General features: G+C 46.5%; 2 protein-coding genes across 9 annotated transcripts in view; both read right to left on the bottom strand.

Annotated features, from left to right (window-relative positions):
- The window catches only part of LOC138842343 (neuroendocrine secretory protein 55-like), a 57,384-nt gene that overhangs the window by 24,685 nt on the left and 15,429 nt on the right, over nucleotides 1–17,270 (bottom strand). The window lies entirely within an intron of this gene.
- Nucleotides 1–17,270, bottom strand: part of GNAS (GNAS complex locus) — a 66,445-nt gene that overhangs the window by 34,779 nt on the left and 14,396 nt on the right. The gene's annotated exons all lie outside the window — the stretch shown is intronic.

Here is a 17,270-nt window from a genome sequence, read left to right as displayed (position 1 = left end):
TCCCTGAACAGGCAGAAAGCAAAATTCAGCCTTCCCCGTCTCAGATGTCTTTGAAAGGGGACTCTGTAGCCAGAGCCCGAGTCCCAGCAGTGGGATCGTTTGCTCACTGTAATTCTTGGCGCCCTGGTGGCCCCATCTCTTTCCAATCATTTCTCTTAGGATGGACATCGTTTTCAAGGTATCCTAGCAGAGTGGTCCGGATTCAAGAGAGGAGCATCAGGCCAGCGGTGGGGAAGTAATTGCACATAACTAATTCATTTACAGAGGCAGCCACTTGTAATAAAGGACGTTTTCAAAGTGACTTGGCAAACTGATTTTTTTTCCTGAGCTGGTAAACAAGCTTCGCTTTATGCCCTGAAAATGGGTTTTCACTCACATTGATTTCTTAGTGTGCCTCTCAGGTGAAGGGCATGAAAATGTCACAAACAAGGAGAAGCCCAAACTTAATAATTCTGTAAACCTGAATTTTACTCATGGAATCAAACCAGTCCCTGTCGTCTGGGAGTTCCTTCAGTTCAGTAGCCCTCACAAAAGCACTTCCCTCATCGTAGAGCTAAAATAAAAATTCTCCATCTATCTGTACACACACACATATTTTATAAAAATCACATACCATGTGCTGAGCATTACAGGAGACCTTTAGATAAAACGACTCTTCCAAGGCTACTGAAGAGATGACTGAAAAGTTTGTGAAAGAAAAACTGGAAATTAAATTCTGGAATTAAGGCATTTTTCTTCCCACAATGACCGGGAATTAATTATACTACTGAATATTGCGGATCTCTATTTGCATTAGGAAACAGGAAAAAGAGGCCCAGAGCTCAGGATCTAAGATGGAGGACGGAAGCTAAGATGGAGGACAGGCCAGGACCTAAGATGGAGGACAGAAGCTAAGATGGAGGACAGGCCAGGACCTAAGATGGAGGACTGGAGCCAAAATGGAGGGCAGCCCAGAAGCTAAGATGGAGGGCCCAAGCTAAGGTGAAAACACTCCACGGCACCTCAGGACTTCTGGCTGCAAACTACAAACACTCCCTCACCCCACCCCTCAGAATACAAACCCTAGACACAGAAGATTCTAAGGTTCGGTGGAAGAATGTGGGGCTACCCCAAAGAGAATTCTCAGTCCTTGAAGATCCTGGAAGGCATAGTTAGGCTCCAGACAGATCAGAAAATGAAGAGAGATGGGGCTAAAGGCAGTTCTCTCACCAGCCCAGGGCCAGGCCTCTGGAGTCCCTTCTGAAAGCAAGCCCACGCCTCAGCTCTCCCAGGGAGCCCCAGGGCAACACCTCCCGGAGAAAGGCATCCTTCCGTAGCATCTCCGAGGCCCACACGGCGCCTGCAGAAGGCCCGTCCCCGCTGTTGGCATATAACTGTTCAGCCCCAGACTGGCATGGAAATCTGAACTGTATGCCCGTCCAATATCTACACACAGGTGTTAGTTTTGAGCCAAGCAGATCCTTCGGGGTTTTCTGCAATCTCATTATCAGGACTCAACAATAATTTCATGTAACCACTGATCTGCTTTGCTTAACTAGGTTGGAGTCGTGTCAGAAGGCCGCTAAAGTCTGTTTTTTGACAACCTTTCCATCTTTTCTTAGCTGCCATGTCTATTCCCTATTTAATCACCGGGTAGCGACGGTCCACGCTTAACTTCCTGGGGCTGTTTTGCTCAAAGGGAGCTGCAATGTCTTATCTTCCCCACGCGGAAGGGCACATATCAGGTGTATATTGAGTGAATGAATGAATAAATGAAAATGCCTCAGCGAAGGCCAACTCACCGACCCGGCAAGGATTTCATCCTTCTGGGAGGCTTGGCAGACACGTGAGCAGCTACTGCAAGTTAAGAGATGCTACTACAAAGGCAAAAAGGAAACAGCCATTTCGACATCCCACTTAACCCCCAAATTAGGAAAGAACTTATCAGTGAGGGAAAATGGGAGCATTTGCACCGAGAACTGGGCAGTATTCCATGCTCTTTGCCAGGCTGGACACAGCCTACTTATGAGGTAAACCTCAGATCTGCCAATAGTCAGAAACTTGAAAAATTAATTCGTGACAACTGTTTTCATTTGGAACCATGATTTCCCTCAATTAGGCGTGTCACTTGATGCTAAATTCCCATCAAACACTTCCCAACAACTTTTTCTTTATTTTTTCTGAAGAACAGCCATGACCCCCTTTCCCCAAAGATTCTTAAAGGTCACAGAAGGTCCATTTGATAAGCATATTGGTGGCAAATCCCCTTTCCTGACTCTTAGGACAGTAATTGTTTTTCCCCCTACTGGCCCCTAATGGGCAATTTTGCTGGGTTTCAAAGCAATGCAAATTTAGCTCCAATCAATTAGTAACACATTTCTAACTTCTGGGGGCTTGGGAAAAGTGTGAACTTTTCCTGGTGGAGGGAAGTTAAACCTTGAGAACAAACCAAATCCTGGTCAACCTAGCAAACCTCTTCTGCCTCAGTGGGCTGTGTTTTTGTTTTGTTTTTTTTTTAAGTCCCAAACTTGGGAGAATGGAGCCCTACTTAGGACAAGACTTTGTTGGGTTTTTTTTTTTTCACTTGAGCTAATGAATAAGGCACAGGACACAGAGGCAGCTGACGGAATATTTTCTCCACTAATGCCAGGAAGCTGAAATCTGCTCTCGTGTTGTGCTTTTTTTTTTTTTTATAGCCTGAGAGATTTGCATCTGGGTGTGATGTGCACTTGGGGCCCCCCAGCACAAAGCAATCAATCTTGTCTCCTGCTGCAGAATCCCCCTCCCCCTTCCTCACTGAATAGAGCTGTCTCCCCTCTCTAATGAACATACCCAGGAGAATAAAACTTGTTTTTCAAAAGTGTGGGGAAGGAAGAAAGGAAGGAAGGGAGGAAGGAAGGAAAAAAAAAGCACACAATGCCTATACTGGGTCTGGCCGGAGCCAAGTTCTCGAGGACGCTAACCTATAAACTTCTAAGGATTTCCTCAACGTCTGAGATGTATACGTAATATACAGGGTGTTTGCTTTCAGCCTTAAGATTTGCTTTGCTTTGTTTTGAGTAATTATCAAAGAACTCATAAAGATTGACCTTTTTTTTTTTTTTTTTAGGTCAAAAAGGTCCAAGGGTGCCAGATTTCTTAAAATCAAACCACTCAGTGGGGTAAGGCTGGTGAAAAGACTCGGAAAGTTAGGTCATGCTAGAAGGGGGCTTATTACTAATTAAAAAAAAAATTGAGCTATCATTTTAGGGTCAGGAGAGGAACATTCGGGAAACTGAAAAAGGGCCGACTGTGGGAGAGAGGGCAGTGGTCAGAGCTCAGGGGACAGTGGGGAAGGGAGGTGGGGGCCTTGGTCCTGGCACTCTCCACCAGCCCTCCAGTCCCTGTACTACTCGGTGCGCTCCTGGGACCCACATGGGCCCATGGGGCCCATGGGGCAGAGGGACGGGGAGGGGGTGATGCCCCCCCCGCCAGACTCCTGGGCCTGCCTCCCCAGTCCTCCGGTTGAGGGCAGCCTGGCTCCTCAGCTCTCCATCCTCTGCCTGGGGCAACCTGCATTCCTTGCACCCCACACCTCTGCCTCGTCCCTTCCAGACTCTAAGTTCCTAGAGGGCAGGGACCACGTCTAGTGTCTAGAACTAAGTGTAGCAAAGGCACTTTTTCTTTCCTTCTCTTTCTCTCTCTCCCCCTTCTTCTCTCCTCCTTCTCTCCCTTTCAAACTTTTCATTTCATCTCTGTGTTTCTGTAGCTCTTTCCTTCTTTTTGTACCTTCTTTCTCTGTCTTTCAACAATAAAGAACTGGCTTGGGGGGAGCTGGTTTTTAACTGTGGAGTAGTTCACAAAAGTTCGGGGGAGGAAACACAAAAAAAGGAATTCAGATTCCTTACCCCTCCCCCCATCCCACCCCAGGGAAAGCGCTGAGCAAGTAAAAGAACCCTGAAAAGACACAATGGAGAATGTGGGAAAGGCGCTCAGGAAGTCAGTGTGTGTTGGCTGGGGGGTGAGCTAAAGGTGAAGTTGTTTGCACACCGCGATTAGTACCCTCTTTAGAAACATCCATACGTCTGGGTAAAGAACAGGAGGAGATAAGGAGATATAAAATCCTGACAGGATAAGGGCGGGACGGGGGGGGATTTCCTGTAATATTATAATGTCATTTTAACAATAAGTACGACTTCTGGAAGAAAAAGGGAAAGGGGTCAGGGAAAGTATGGGGTGTGGATTCCCAGTCCTGTGGGCAGCGAAAGTGGGCGGTTTGGCCCTGTGTGGGAGACCCTGAGTTCTAAGAGGGCATGGCCCCCTAGAAGGTAAAGATGTGCGTGCTGTCCGGGGAGGGGGGGGTGGGGGGTGGGGGGTGCGGGGAGAAACTGGCAAAGAAACCCATCAAATGAACAGACCAAAGCCCCCTGTTCCCCCAAAGCACAGAATGGCAGGATTGGTGTTAAAACTAAACTCCCAGGGACCCAGCACAGGATGAGACGGCAACCTGAGATATCCCCTGAAACCTGGGGCTTTTTTCCATAGGGCTTTCCTACATTTCATCTAGAAAATTCTAAGTGATCCCACTTCCTGCGAGCATCCCAGCCATTCTGAGCTCTCTGCTGACCTCTGGTGGGGGAGGAGCTCTACTGGCCCAGAAAAGGTGTTAGAAACTGGGCAGCGCACCTGCCCTGCTTTCCCAGGGACCCCAGCACCCAGAGGAACCCCCTTCCCCGGGGGGAGGGCTTTGTTAACCTGCCTCGTCCAAGGTTCAGGGCTATAGGTTGGAAGGTGTGAGGAGGAAAAAGGTCAGAAAAGCTTTAAAGGAGCCCCAGGTGATTAGGAGCTTAAGAGAAGCATGTTGGAATAAAGTTTGTTGACTTAAAGAAGAGGATTTTTTACTAGCAGGGCGGGGGAAGCTTTTGCCCAAAGTTAATATATTTTATTCAGTCCCTTTGATTTTGTTCAACTATAAAAGAGGGAGGGACGAGAACGTATCTAAGAACAGTATATGGAGGGTAAGTTTCGTTGGAAAGGAATAAACTCCCATGACGGGACTTGGTAGGTCCTGGCATGGTAAGTTCACGTGGCCCTTCTCAAATAGATGACCTCATGATTTTACAGCTGCTGCAGGGAGGGGAGGGGAGGTGGGGGGAAAAATGGCAAGGATGCCTGTTCTCTTCGGAACCAAGGAACTTGGCCCCAGACACCATCAGATCTCACCTCCCCTCCACTGGAACTTGGCCTAAACAAGACAGAAGTGACCTTCCCCCAAGTCCAGGGTTGGGCCTGAGATGGAGGGTGCGGGTCCCATCCGTAGATGGAGAAGACTCTTCTTAGTAAGAATGCCCCTGAGTGCTCAGCGGGTTTGCAGCCCTGAGAGGTAGAGAAGGGTTGTAAAGGGGAGAAAATTAAAACTAGCTCTGAAATCTGAGACCCTCAAAAACCCAATGATGCTCCCATGAATGAAAAAACCATAAGGATTTACTCTCAGCCAGTATCTTCTCTATAAGACAGCACCGAGCATTCACCCCAAAGTCTCCTCTCTCATTTCCCTGCATCTTCCCATACTGTCTCAAATGCTACCTCCTCCAGGAAGGCTCCCTGGGTTTCCCTGATGGAAAAAAGGACCTCAATCCACCTCTGAATTTCTTTTCTAGCCCTTGATTGGGGTGAGAAAGAATGTCCCACTCTCCTCTGCATCCTGCAGAGATTCTCCCAGAGGTGGGTTCTCAGAAATTATTAATTATGTGCCAAAGGGCAAAAGATAGGCCTAAAATTGCCTGTACAAGCTGCCATTTTGAGAAGGATACTTTTAAGAGAGAGAGAGAGAGTGTGTGGCGGGGCAGGGGGGTGGTTTGGCATACCAGTTCTACTACAACGTTTAATAAGAGAATTAAAGAACTTTTAAAGTGAGAAGGACATCTCTCTCATTTTTCAGATGAGAAAAACTGGGACCCAGAAGATAAAGCAATTTGCCCAAAGGTCTCAGAAACTGGTTCCCAGAAGACCTAGGGCACACACACGGCCTAGGAATTTAGAGGTCATTGTGATAGTGTGTGTTCCTGCACTGGCTAGGGTCTAATAGAGCCACTAGTTAAAAGGGACAGGATTGGGACTTCCCTGGTGGCGCAGTGGATAAGACTGCGCTTCCAATGCCCGGAGCCTGGGTTCGATCCTTAGTCAGGGAACTAGATCCCACATGCATGCTGCAACTAAGAGTTCTTGTGCCACAACTAAGGAGCTGGCGAGCCGCAACTGAGGAGCCCATCTGCTGCAACTAAGACCTGGTGCAACCAAATAAATAAATAAATAAATAAATATTTAAAAGATAAATAAAAGGGACAGGGTTTGACCTCAGATATCAATTGTTCCACTGGAACACCTTTAAAACTATCCCTGGGCCTTGGGGGCGGGAGCTGTGTCCCTGGGAAAGAGGATTAGGGGAGGGGCCGTGGAATTCTGCCTTAGGCACCAGCACATGGTGAATTTTGAAAAGCCAGGCTCTCAATAGTAAAAGCCGAGCGCCATCTGCCAGCCAGTTCTGAGCAGGCTTGCTTTATTTTATTGTCTCTACTTCTCAGCCCTAAGTCCTTGGTGTTCTCGTCTCTTTCCCTTTAAAAAAAAAAAAAAAAGGTATTTCTTGCTCAGAAACCCCCTTAAAATAAGAATCTTATTTAAAAAAAAATCGCGAGAGAGAGAGAGAAAAAAAAAGGGAAAGCAAGGAAAAAATGAGGGAATCTCTTAAGAGGCTGATTTCTCCCCCATTTCTGAGCTGTGCGGACCTCTGGGGAGAATGGGACAGAGCACCCCGCTTTCTCCATCAAAGGCAGCCTTGGTGGTCTGTCTCCTGACCCTTTCTTCCTGGCAGGATGAAAGATCAGTGCCCAGCTTGGAGCCTGCCTTAATATCAGAAGTCAGACCCTATCTCTGGGGAGTCAAGGTTCTAGGGCCAGAAAGAAAGAGAGAAGTGAGGCCTCTGCCGTCTGGCAACTTAAGTCTCAGGATAAGATGTCTGCAAGGGTTTTGGATTTGTCCCTTGGGTCATTACCTCTTTCTACATAAAGGTGAACACAGAGAGATCCCCCCTGGCTTTCTGTTGGATGGCCCACCAAACTTAAGCCTCTATCTTGACCATGGCAGAACCATCATAACATGGAGCCTTGTTGGTACTTTTAGGAGTCAAATTTTGGGGCTTCCCCGGTGGCGCAGTGGTTGAGAGTCTGCCTGCCGATGCAGGGGACACGGGTTTGTGCCCCGGTCCGGGAAGATCCCACATGCCGCGGAGCGGCTGGGCCCGTGAGCCATGGCCGCTGAGCCTGCGCGTCCGGAGCCTGTGCTCCGCAGCGGGAGAGGCCCCAACAGTGAGAGGCCCGCGTACCGAAAAAAAAAAAAAAAAAAAAGAGTCAAACTTTGGCCTTTTCTGGATGTCACCTGGCAAATTCATGGAACCCCTGAATAGAGCAGTGCAATCAACCAAGGTTCTGGAAATGAGAGCCGGCTAACATTTACCCAGTGTGCTCTTTCCGCCATCCTGGGCCCCTCTGCCCGCCCCCTCTACAATCAAGGCAACGTGGAGAGACAGCGAAGGATGATAACAAGCTCACCCCATCCCAACCGCCCAAGGATAAAGATTCCTGAGAGCGCTCCAGAGTGACCAGATCCCATCGGGAAAAGGCCCAAAGACTTGCATTTGGAAAGGGCAACCCTCCCTCAAGTGTCCATCTTAAAATCAGCCCTGGCCGTTTGTTTGCAAAACAAAAGGATCTAATACGCTTCCCTTTTAGCAGCTAAAAAGGAAGAAATGAAATCACCTAAGTGTTGAATTATAAATAGCTATTATTTTCTGGCAATCCAACTTTTAAAAATTTTCCCCTAACGTCTGGCATTTGTTTTTGGGTTCTGCCTGGAACCTTCTAAGCATTTCCTTGGAAAGATGCTGCACTTGGTCCCAGGCAAAAAGTCAAAATCAACATTCAAAAAACATGCCTTGGGTCGTTCTGAGGATTCTGCAATAAGAAGATCTTAGTTAGGGGCGCTTCACTTAACTAAACTTGAAACCTATAAAAAAAATGATATTTTAAATTTAACATGTCCAATATATCATTGATCAAACTACCAATCAGTTTCCACCCTTTACCCTAAAGTAATCTTAACAGTAAAAGCAAAAGTCCAAGTTCACATAGGTGTCTGGAGTGGAGAGTGGGCTTTTTGTTTTCTGTTTTTCCTTCTAGACTTTGCAATTAACTTAAAGGCCACAAATTCCAAATTCTCTAAGGAAAAAGAAAAAAAAACTTTTTTAAAAAAAAGTTAAATCTCTGATGAATCTGTAATAACCGTATTGGAAGATCAGAAGGGGGCAAAAATATAAGTGTTTTAGGCTCAAAATATAATAAAGAAGCGATAAAGTCTCCTTCCATAAGGGATACTTGGGGGAGAGACTCATTAGGTGCAAGCTGGGGGCCTAGACCACTATTTAAAAGCAAAATGATTTATTCAACTATACTTCCGTAAAAAATTTTTGTAAAAAATAAAACTAAAAAATGATGTATTCCTGTTGTGATTATTCCAAGATATTGGTTATAGAATCTGCCCTAGGATGAGGGGGCGGGCAGGGTGCATCGACCATCTTACCAAAAACCAAGTGCAACTCTCTTGATCAGGAAATGTCCCTGGGTTCTTATTCCTGTTGGCACAGGTATGTTTTATTCCTAAAAGATCTCATTTGACCTTCCTCAGTACGGTCATTCAGAGGCATTCCTTCCACTGCCCCCTATCCCACCCCTACAGCTTCCTGCCTTGAAATATCAGTTGCTATAGGTTAGGGGGCACCTCCGTTCAGTGGGCTGGTTCCCTGTGGTCGTGGGGCTCAGGTGACCCAGTTAACAGGGCCCACGCCCATGGCAGGCGTGTACGCACTGCCAATCCCAGGCTCCATTTGCGTTTTGTGGGACACACGCAAGGTGGGTCCCCAGCCATCCCAGAGCTGATATACGACCAGCAGCCATCGGAGTATCAGTGCTGATTATCTCGGCCACCCTCCTCCACGACGCACAGTGAATTAACGTACGCACAGCAGACGGGGAGCATTCCCTGCCTGCTGCAGACAAAGGCCCCTAAAGAACCCCTGAGTGGTAGATGTGATCATTTAAGGGTTAAAGTCTATGTAAGCCCCGATTTATCCTGGCCCATCGATTAGCTATGGGACTGACTTGGTTAATCAGAGTCTTAGACCGATTCATTATTTCCACCCTTTTCTATTCTATTTAGGGTCAGCTGGCGACTTTTTAGGTCACCTTCTTTGCAGAGATTTTTGGAAATTAGTTCTACCCTGGAATGTAGGCTCACCAACACTGGCATAAACCTTTCTGACTGGTTATTAGTAACTGAAGTCAACAGCCTTTTCTCTGAAGATAATTTTTTATTTTAAGGTGTTCAAATTCTGACCTGTATGATCTCTACCTTCCCCAGGATTTGAGGTTGATAATGTTAGGGCAGTGGTTCTCAACTGGGGATGATTTCTGCCCCCGCCACCCTCCACCCCAGGGGATACTTGGCAATGACTACAGGAAGTTTTGGTTGTCACACTGCGTATGTGGTGGTGCTTGGTGGGGTAGGCTGTGTGTGTGTGTGTGTTACTGGCGTCAAGTGGGTAGAGGTCAGAGAGGCTGCTAACACCCTACACTGCACAGGACGGTCCCCATGGCAACAGAACACCGATGGAAGACCCCTTTGTTAGACAGAGCACCCCGAAAATGCTAATATCCCAGCATAGAGCCAGCAGGGAGAAGTCAGAGCTTAAACATAAAAGGCTAGGTCTGAGTAAAGCTCTGGGGCCTGTTAAATCCAGGCTTTGTCCTGGCGTGGGGTGGGAGGGTGCAGTTGGAGTGGGACCCTCCTCTGTCTCTGCTGGCTCTTCCCTTCCCCTCTCATTTTCACTACAGATGTGACACCTTTCTTCTGCCTGTGCCGTCTCACCATCTAGTGGCCACCTGAAATATCAACTCACCTTCACCATCTCTGCGCCATTCTAGATTCAGTCATTAAAAAATTCACATTGGGGGGAGGCAGTGGGTGGAAGGACCCCGAATGACGTATATGATTTTATTAATAAGTTAATTAAGCATCTTGTAGGCCTAACAGACCTATATAGAGAACAGCTATAAGGAATTAAGATGAACACTTTCTATGATTTCAGCAGCCCACAAAGGCCCAAAACCTTAGGAGTTACCTTATATAACCACAGAGAAGCAAGGGGCATCTACTTAAAAGGGGGCGTCCAAGTGGCCTCAGCAATTTAAGTAGCTATATACTTCCTAAGTAACACTGCCTACTCTCCACAGATTGGTTTTTCTTTGTCAAAGGTAACCATCAGCTACTTTTACAGCTAAAGAAACAGGCCTAGGCATGTGGTCCCCAAGATCAGAAGGGTGCTGGGATGGACACTAGCTGAGATGTAGGACCTTGTCCCTATTTCCCTGGGTTGAGCCCCGGCAAGCAGCCCTTCTTGGCCCTGGATTCTATCACAACGCCTGATTTTAGTCTGTGTGCCTCATCTTACGAATCATTCTTTCTTTGCAAAAATCCCACAGCTGCAGACTTACCTGAATGGAGGTTCCCTATAAAAAAAGTCTCCAAGGTCACTTGCAAATTAGCAATCAGTTTGAGGCAAGGCAAAACTGTTCAAACAGGAAAGAGGAGAGAGGTACTCTGGTCTTTGGATGGAGGGGGAGAGTCAAGAGCTGGACAAATCGAGTTCTTTTTCCCTTAGAAGAATCGACGCTCCGTGTTGACACGGAGCTCGTGAAAGCTTGACTGTGCCACGCCTTCAGAAGTGGGTACGAGAGATTTTCCTTCCCATTATCAACTCATTAAAGGAAGTTTAAGGTACGTACTCTGTCCCACACACCAAGTATGTGTGACAACTTCAGAAACATTGACTGACTCATAATAAATTCGGGATCCGGTAACAATTTCTACCTTTATACCTCTCTCCTCACCCCAAATTGAATCATTAAGAAACATTTAGTAAGATCTAACGTTCAAGTTCTGTGGGCAGAACTCCAGGAGTCGAAATGCTCGGGAATTCTCCTGAGGTTTAACAAATTACTCTGCAGTGCAACGTGGGATTTTCCTTCTAAGTAAGGACGGCAGAGGCGCAAGCCCTTGATTTTCGTTGCTCTGTCACAGATCAGTTACCTAACATCCTTCTCTATTACAGCCCCCAGTTGCTGTCTGGGTAAAACTACTCCAGTAATTCTGATTGGAGGGGGCTACACCTCTCAAGTGTTTGCTGTCTGAGAACAGAGCATCCCATATCTCAACTGAGCGTGTGATGAGCAACAGGAAAATTCAAACATGGGTTTTTTTTGTGTGTATGCTGTTCCCTACCTCGTTCTTGGAGGTCTCTCCTCATCTTCCATTCCCAGTGGCTGGCCTTCGTCACCATCTGGCTGTCGGGAAGGAAAACTAGAGACAATCTTTTTTTTTTTTTTTTTTGCATGTGTAATAAGTACAGAGCAGTCTGTGCTCAGGACCCCGGGCTCAACCATAGTATCCGGTTGGTTTATAGATAGGAGCTAATAAAAGGAGGGGGAGTGGCAGAGGGGGCTGTGGGCTCCAAGAGGGGGGTAGGCGGCACTTTCTCAGGACAGGTAAAAAGTAAGTTCCCGCCTCATCCTGTTGCACACCTAACAGTGACTCCACACGATCATAAATTTGGCAGAGTCGTCAGTCTACGGCTTGGGTTGACCCTTCTTTATAAAACGTGTACAAAGAGTGTACTCTGAAACGTCGAGGCAGAAAGGCAGGATGGGTGCCTGGGACTTTTAGAACTTTAGGTCTCATGGGGAATACAGAAAACAAAAAAAAACCAACCAGGGACTTCCCTGGCGGTCCAGTGGTTAAGACTCCCACGCTTCCAATGCAAGGGGCAGGGGTTCGATCCCTGGTCGGGGAACGAAGATCCCATATACCACATGGTATGGCCAAGAAAATATTAAACAGACAAACAGAAAACATCAAAAACAAAAAAACAAACCCTCCCTTGGACCAGGGAGACAGAAGTCCAGGAAGAAAAGTAAATTTCTAAACATAATGGCTACCATTTATCAGACACTTACATGTGCCAGGCCCTGGGTTCAAGGCTTCTCTCAATTTCTAGTATCTGGCCCCCATTTTAGAGGAATGAAGGAAAAGGACACATCTTCCTCTGATTCTTCTGCAAACGCCCCTCCCCTCCCTTGGCCTACTCCAATGGCCAGTTTGTATCTGGGGCTTCCCACTAGCCTTCCTCAGTTTCATAAAGGCCACTTTGACTTGCTGACTCTTCAGCAGAATCCCAAAGAGAGAGACTCAGGCCCATCTTTCTCTCACTCCCTGAAGAGATGAGGATCTTATGCCCAGGGTGACCACAGGCCACAACAGGAATCTGATGGGACAAAGACCCTTTCAGTCTAATTCAATGAAATCTGTTGAGGTTGGTGTTAACAGGGCCGAGTCTGAGTTCCTCTTACTGGGGGGGCCACCAGAGCTGGAGACGGTTAATTAGAATGACCTGACTAACTGTTTTAATTGCTGGTGGGAACCCTGTCACAGCAACTGGCCCTGCCCTTTCTGTTTTGAAAATTGCTACACTTGCAGAGGAATCCGATTTTGAAATGGACAACTGGCATGTTAATTTCACTTCCATTAGAAACCCTAGGAGGCACAAGGTGGGTTGGGAAGAACCCTGCCTTTGCCACAGGTTAAAGAAACAAGAAGTATGGAGACCAGTTTTCACTTGCTATTTACATGCCTCCTAAAAGTCACTGAATGGAGAGGGATTTGGAGGGCCACGGTTTTGCTGGGGTAAGGGGTATGTTTTATTTGGTGGGAAAATTAACTCTATAAAGAAGACACACGGTTGGGATGGAGAATTTCAAATCTAGTCAATTAGTTTACCGTCTCTAAAAAAGTTTTTTTTTTTTTTTTTTTGCTTAATACCAACCTTCCCCCATAAAAGTCAAAGGTGATTTCCAAGATTATGTACTGACACTCACTAAGGAGGAATTAGCCCCGACTGAAAGGAAGGAATACTTTTAAGAAATAATCACTATGAAGAATATTGAGTAAGAGTTATTTTAATAGGGTCATTAGATCCAGGCCAGGAGATTCTAAACAGTCTATTACACTCTAACACTAATAATGGAGGGGCTATGCATAAAAGCAACTGTATTTTTAAATGATGATGATAATGATGTTTTAGTGGAAACCTGAGTAAAGAAAAAAGCTTTAGACCTTGCTCAAGAACACTTCTGGGGGATTTTTTAAAGACTTTAAAGAAAACCTGCATTTAAAAAAAGAAGTCCAACAAACAAACAAAGACTGCAGTGTTGGCAGATGAATGACAGCAAATGTGGAAACAAAATATCACCACAGCAGTGACAGGTATCCCAGCAATGAGGAGGCTCACGTTTCACGTACACTCAATGGACACTTATAACCAAGGGTCTGTCTGGTTCTGGTTATTATTCAGGAGGCAGAAGACTGCGGGACACCTGTCATCTGACAAGGGATTTTAAGAGCACATAGCGCACTTAACAATAATCATGGCTCACACTGAAATGACGCTTTATAACTTATTACCACATGTTGGGGGTAAGCACTGAATTAGAAACTTCTGATTCCTTCACTTACCTTGCAGTCTTTGAGCAAAAGTCCCTGACATTTAATCTCTGAGCTTTTGGTTTACTTGCCTATGAAATGGGGTCCCATCACATTTTTACTGCCCAAGGCTGTTGCAAAGGAGAAATGTGACTGGATGAAAGGCTTTTAAAAATACGGTAAAAAAGTGCTATCATTATGTGTAATCATTACTCTTACAGGTTACTAACAATTCTGAAGGCAGTGAGGCTATCCCTCTCAAGCTGGGGGTGGGGAGAGTAAGGGGGTGGGATGAATGTACAAAAAGGTGACAAACCCCACTTTTTTTTTTGCTTAATACCAGTTTTCCATGGTATATGTAACGTAGGCAAATGATAAAAATTAACATAGCTGTATAGAAAGGCATTTTTTTTTTTGAGAAAAATCTATGGAAATTGGATTTTAAAAGGCAAGGAAGAGATTTTTGGCCTGGTAAGCCATGCCCTTCCCACTGCACCAAACAGCTCAGTGGAGGCATTTTGAATACGGAAAAATGGCTGAATTAAAAATAAATAAAAAAGCAAAGCAAAGGGCACTCCAGCAGGATGAGATAGATGCCTCACTGTTGTACCTGGTGGCATAAATAAATTATCATACAATTAATTGAGATTCACTGTATAAACAAAGTGTCATGGCAGAATAGCCATTATTATATATAGCATTTGCCTGCACAATTTTAATACAGTCAGCAGCTACTAAGAAATTCTAGCCTAGCAGTCCCTTCAATTCTTAACAAAAATGAGGGAATCACCCAAATTAGGTTTCCAAAACATGTTTAAGCCACCAAAATTATTCAGAAAGGCAACAGAAACATGGAAATAAGTCTATTATTGGCTAGAGTAAGAAAAAGGCTTCAACTTTTTAGCTATTCTAGAATTTCAGTCATGTTACTGATAGTCTATCTATTTCTAACTATTTATCTACCATTTTCCTTTTTAAGAGTCCCTGTAATGTGGTTAAGCTGTTTGGGCAATAAAAATGGAGAGGGTATATACACAGAAACACATACAGTTTTAAAGCAACAGATGAATCTGTATGTCACCAATTATCAAAGGATGGTCATTTGGTCTTCCCTTTTCAGTGCTCAGCGTATACGGATGTCTTGTTTTATATGTTAGGATTTAAATGTTAGTGAAAAGTCTTGTCCTAAATGGAAGTGGGTCTTCATCCTGCCTCCTCTCCCCCTCTGCAAACATGGAAATAATTCAGACCCAGCGGGGTGCCTCTTGTCACTTTGGCAAAATGAAACCTTGTCAGATTGCAGCCTGGCTCCACAAGCCACACTGCCACAGCAGGCAATCTGGCTTTCTGAATTCAGGTTCGTGCTAGACAGGGCCCACGTTTCACCGGACTACACTGCATGCAAACGGGCTTGACCTGGGTGCAGGGCCAGGATGATGGCAGGGTGACCCCAGCTAATTTCCTTTACTTAAGGTGAATTTTTCCCCCTGCATATAAAACATGGGTAAGCAAGGGAAACTTCTAACATTCTTAAGGCTCAGCCCCAGACACGGGCTGTTTGCTACAGAGTTGATGCGTGCATAACCTATGGTTTAAGGCTCCAGTCCTGATTTAAGTGGATGGTGCTCCCCAACCCCCAGAATAGGGGATTCAGGCCATGGAGCAAAGGAGAATTTAGTGAAGATCTGCTTGAAAGTTTCATTTCACAAATGAGGCAACTGAGGCCCCGGCATATGAGCGGCACTGGCCAATTAGGGCTCAAGTGCACGCCGTCACTTGGCTCTCCTGTCTGCCCCCAATTATGGCCGCCTCCCCCATCACAGGTTTGCTACCCAGAGCTATGCTTGGGATATTGAAATGGGGCTCTTGTGGCAAAATCAGTTGTCTGCAGGAAAACAGCACGCTGTCATTTGAGGCTCTGTGCCTTCCACGCAGTTGAGGCATCTGAAATGTAAAACTGTCTCCCTCCTGTATGTTTTTGGGGAAATGATGTTGTCTGTGTTTCCCTGGGTGGGCATAAACAGAATGACCATCACATGTAAAACTGTGATGCGTGAGAGGCACATATCACAACAGCAAACAGTGATGCCCATAGGTCATTAATAGACACCATCACACATTATAAAATATTTAGCAAACAAACATAGCACCGCCTGAAAAGTTGTGATCTTGAAATCCCTTGAGAGGTCTTAGAGAATAAAGAAAGAAATTAAGATTGTGGAGTTTCACATCTGAAATTTTCACTTAAGCCCCACATTCAGACCTTTGCTAATTGCTGCTTTGATTAGCTGTGGCACGAGTCAAGCTGTGGGGGGGAGGAGGGAGGTCCTGGAGAGGGGAGAGGACCCTGAAAGCTGGCATAGGTGAAGGGAGGAGGAGGGGGAAGGCCAGGGCCACCAAAGGTACCCTTCCAATGGGATTATTAACATCTTTTTAATGTTTCTGTATCCCAAGCCCATATGCAGAGGATCTTACCTTTGAGCCTCTTTGCCCCCAGCTAAAGCTGCTTGAAAGAATTCACATGCAAACATTTACATGTCTCACAGTTTTATCACATTTTGTCCACACACTTAAAATACACTGGAAGCATTTTTTAAAAAGTTTTATTTTAATTGCATTTCAAACACAAGATGGGCATTCCACTCCCAACGCATAAACCCTCTCTCTTTACACCAAGCCCCTCCTACTGTATTCTGTAAAAGGGTAAATGATTGGCTTACCTCAGGCTCTTCCCTAGGAAGAAAAATGATTTCATATTTTTTAAACATGGCCACGCCCCCTCCCACCTCCCCAGCCCCTCCCCCCCGGAACCAGCCCCGTGTGGTTTGGGATACGGGACTCGCCTACAGCGGGTTAAGTGTGTGTGTGGGGTTTCTCCCCCTCCTCCCTCCGCCCCCCGCCAGGTGAGCAGAGTGTGTGCAGAATACCGAATTTCTGCGCGCAGCCCCGGACGCCCCAGATACCTGAGTGTCTGGTTTTTCAACCGTAAAGGCGGGAGGGTTGGGCGAACGAATGAGAAGTGAGGAAACGCTTAGCGCAAAGGGAGAAAAGAGAGAAAGACAGACAGAAAACAGGTTACGGAGGCCGGCCAGAGGCGGCCCCCTCCCCCCGCCCCGCCAGCGGCCCGACATCCTGCCCAGCGTCTCCCGCTACCTTCTCGGGCGTTTTCGCGCCGCCCACTGCACAGCGCCAGCGCACAGGTACCACCCGAGTGTGCGAACACGGAAAGTTTTTGCCCGCGCAATGGCGCAAAACACAAGACAGCCCGTTCCCCGGTACAAGTACACAGTCGGCGGGTAATTTGGGGGTGCCAGGGGCGGGAATGGAAGAACGCTTGAGCATATCATGCACAGGCGGACACAATATGGACACCAACACACACCAACAACAAGCCGTCTTACTCCAAGCAGCCGTGCCAGGCGAGGCGGGGACGCACCTTCTCCAATGACCCCAACCCACCAACGGCCCCAGCCAGCCCAGCCTGAGCGACCCCGGAGCCCTCCCCTGCAGTTCCTGGCTCACCTGAAGCCCCCGCCTTTCTTGCCGTCCCCCACCCCACGACTCGGCGACGTCTTACGGTCGCTGGCGCTGGTTTGTCCAGCTGGAAACGACCCTCAGTGTTGCACGGCACCACTTTTCTCCCTAAAGGGCACACACTTCGCCACCCA

This window comes from Globicephala melas, chromosome 15 (genome assembly GCF_963455315.2).
Source record: "Globicephala melas chromosome 15, mGloMel1.2, whole genome shotgun sequence".
Lineage (NCBI taxonomy): Eukaryota > Metazoa > Chordata > Mammalia > Artiodactyla > Delphinidae > Globicephala > Globicephala melas.
The sequence above is the reverse complement of the archived record's forward strand: the minus strand, read 5'-3'. Positions and strand labels throughout refer to the sequence as shown.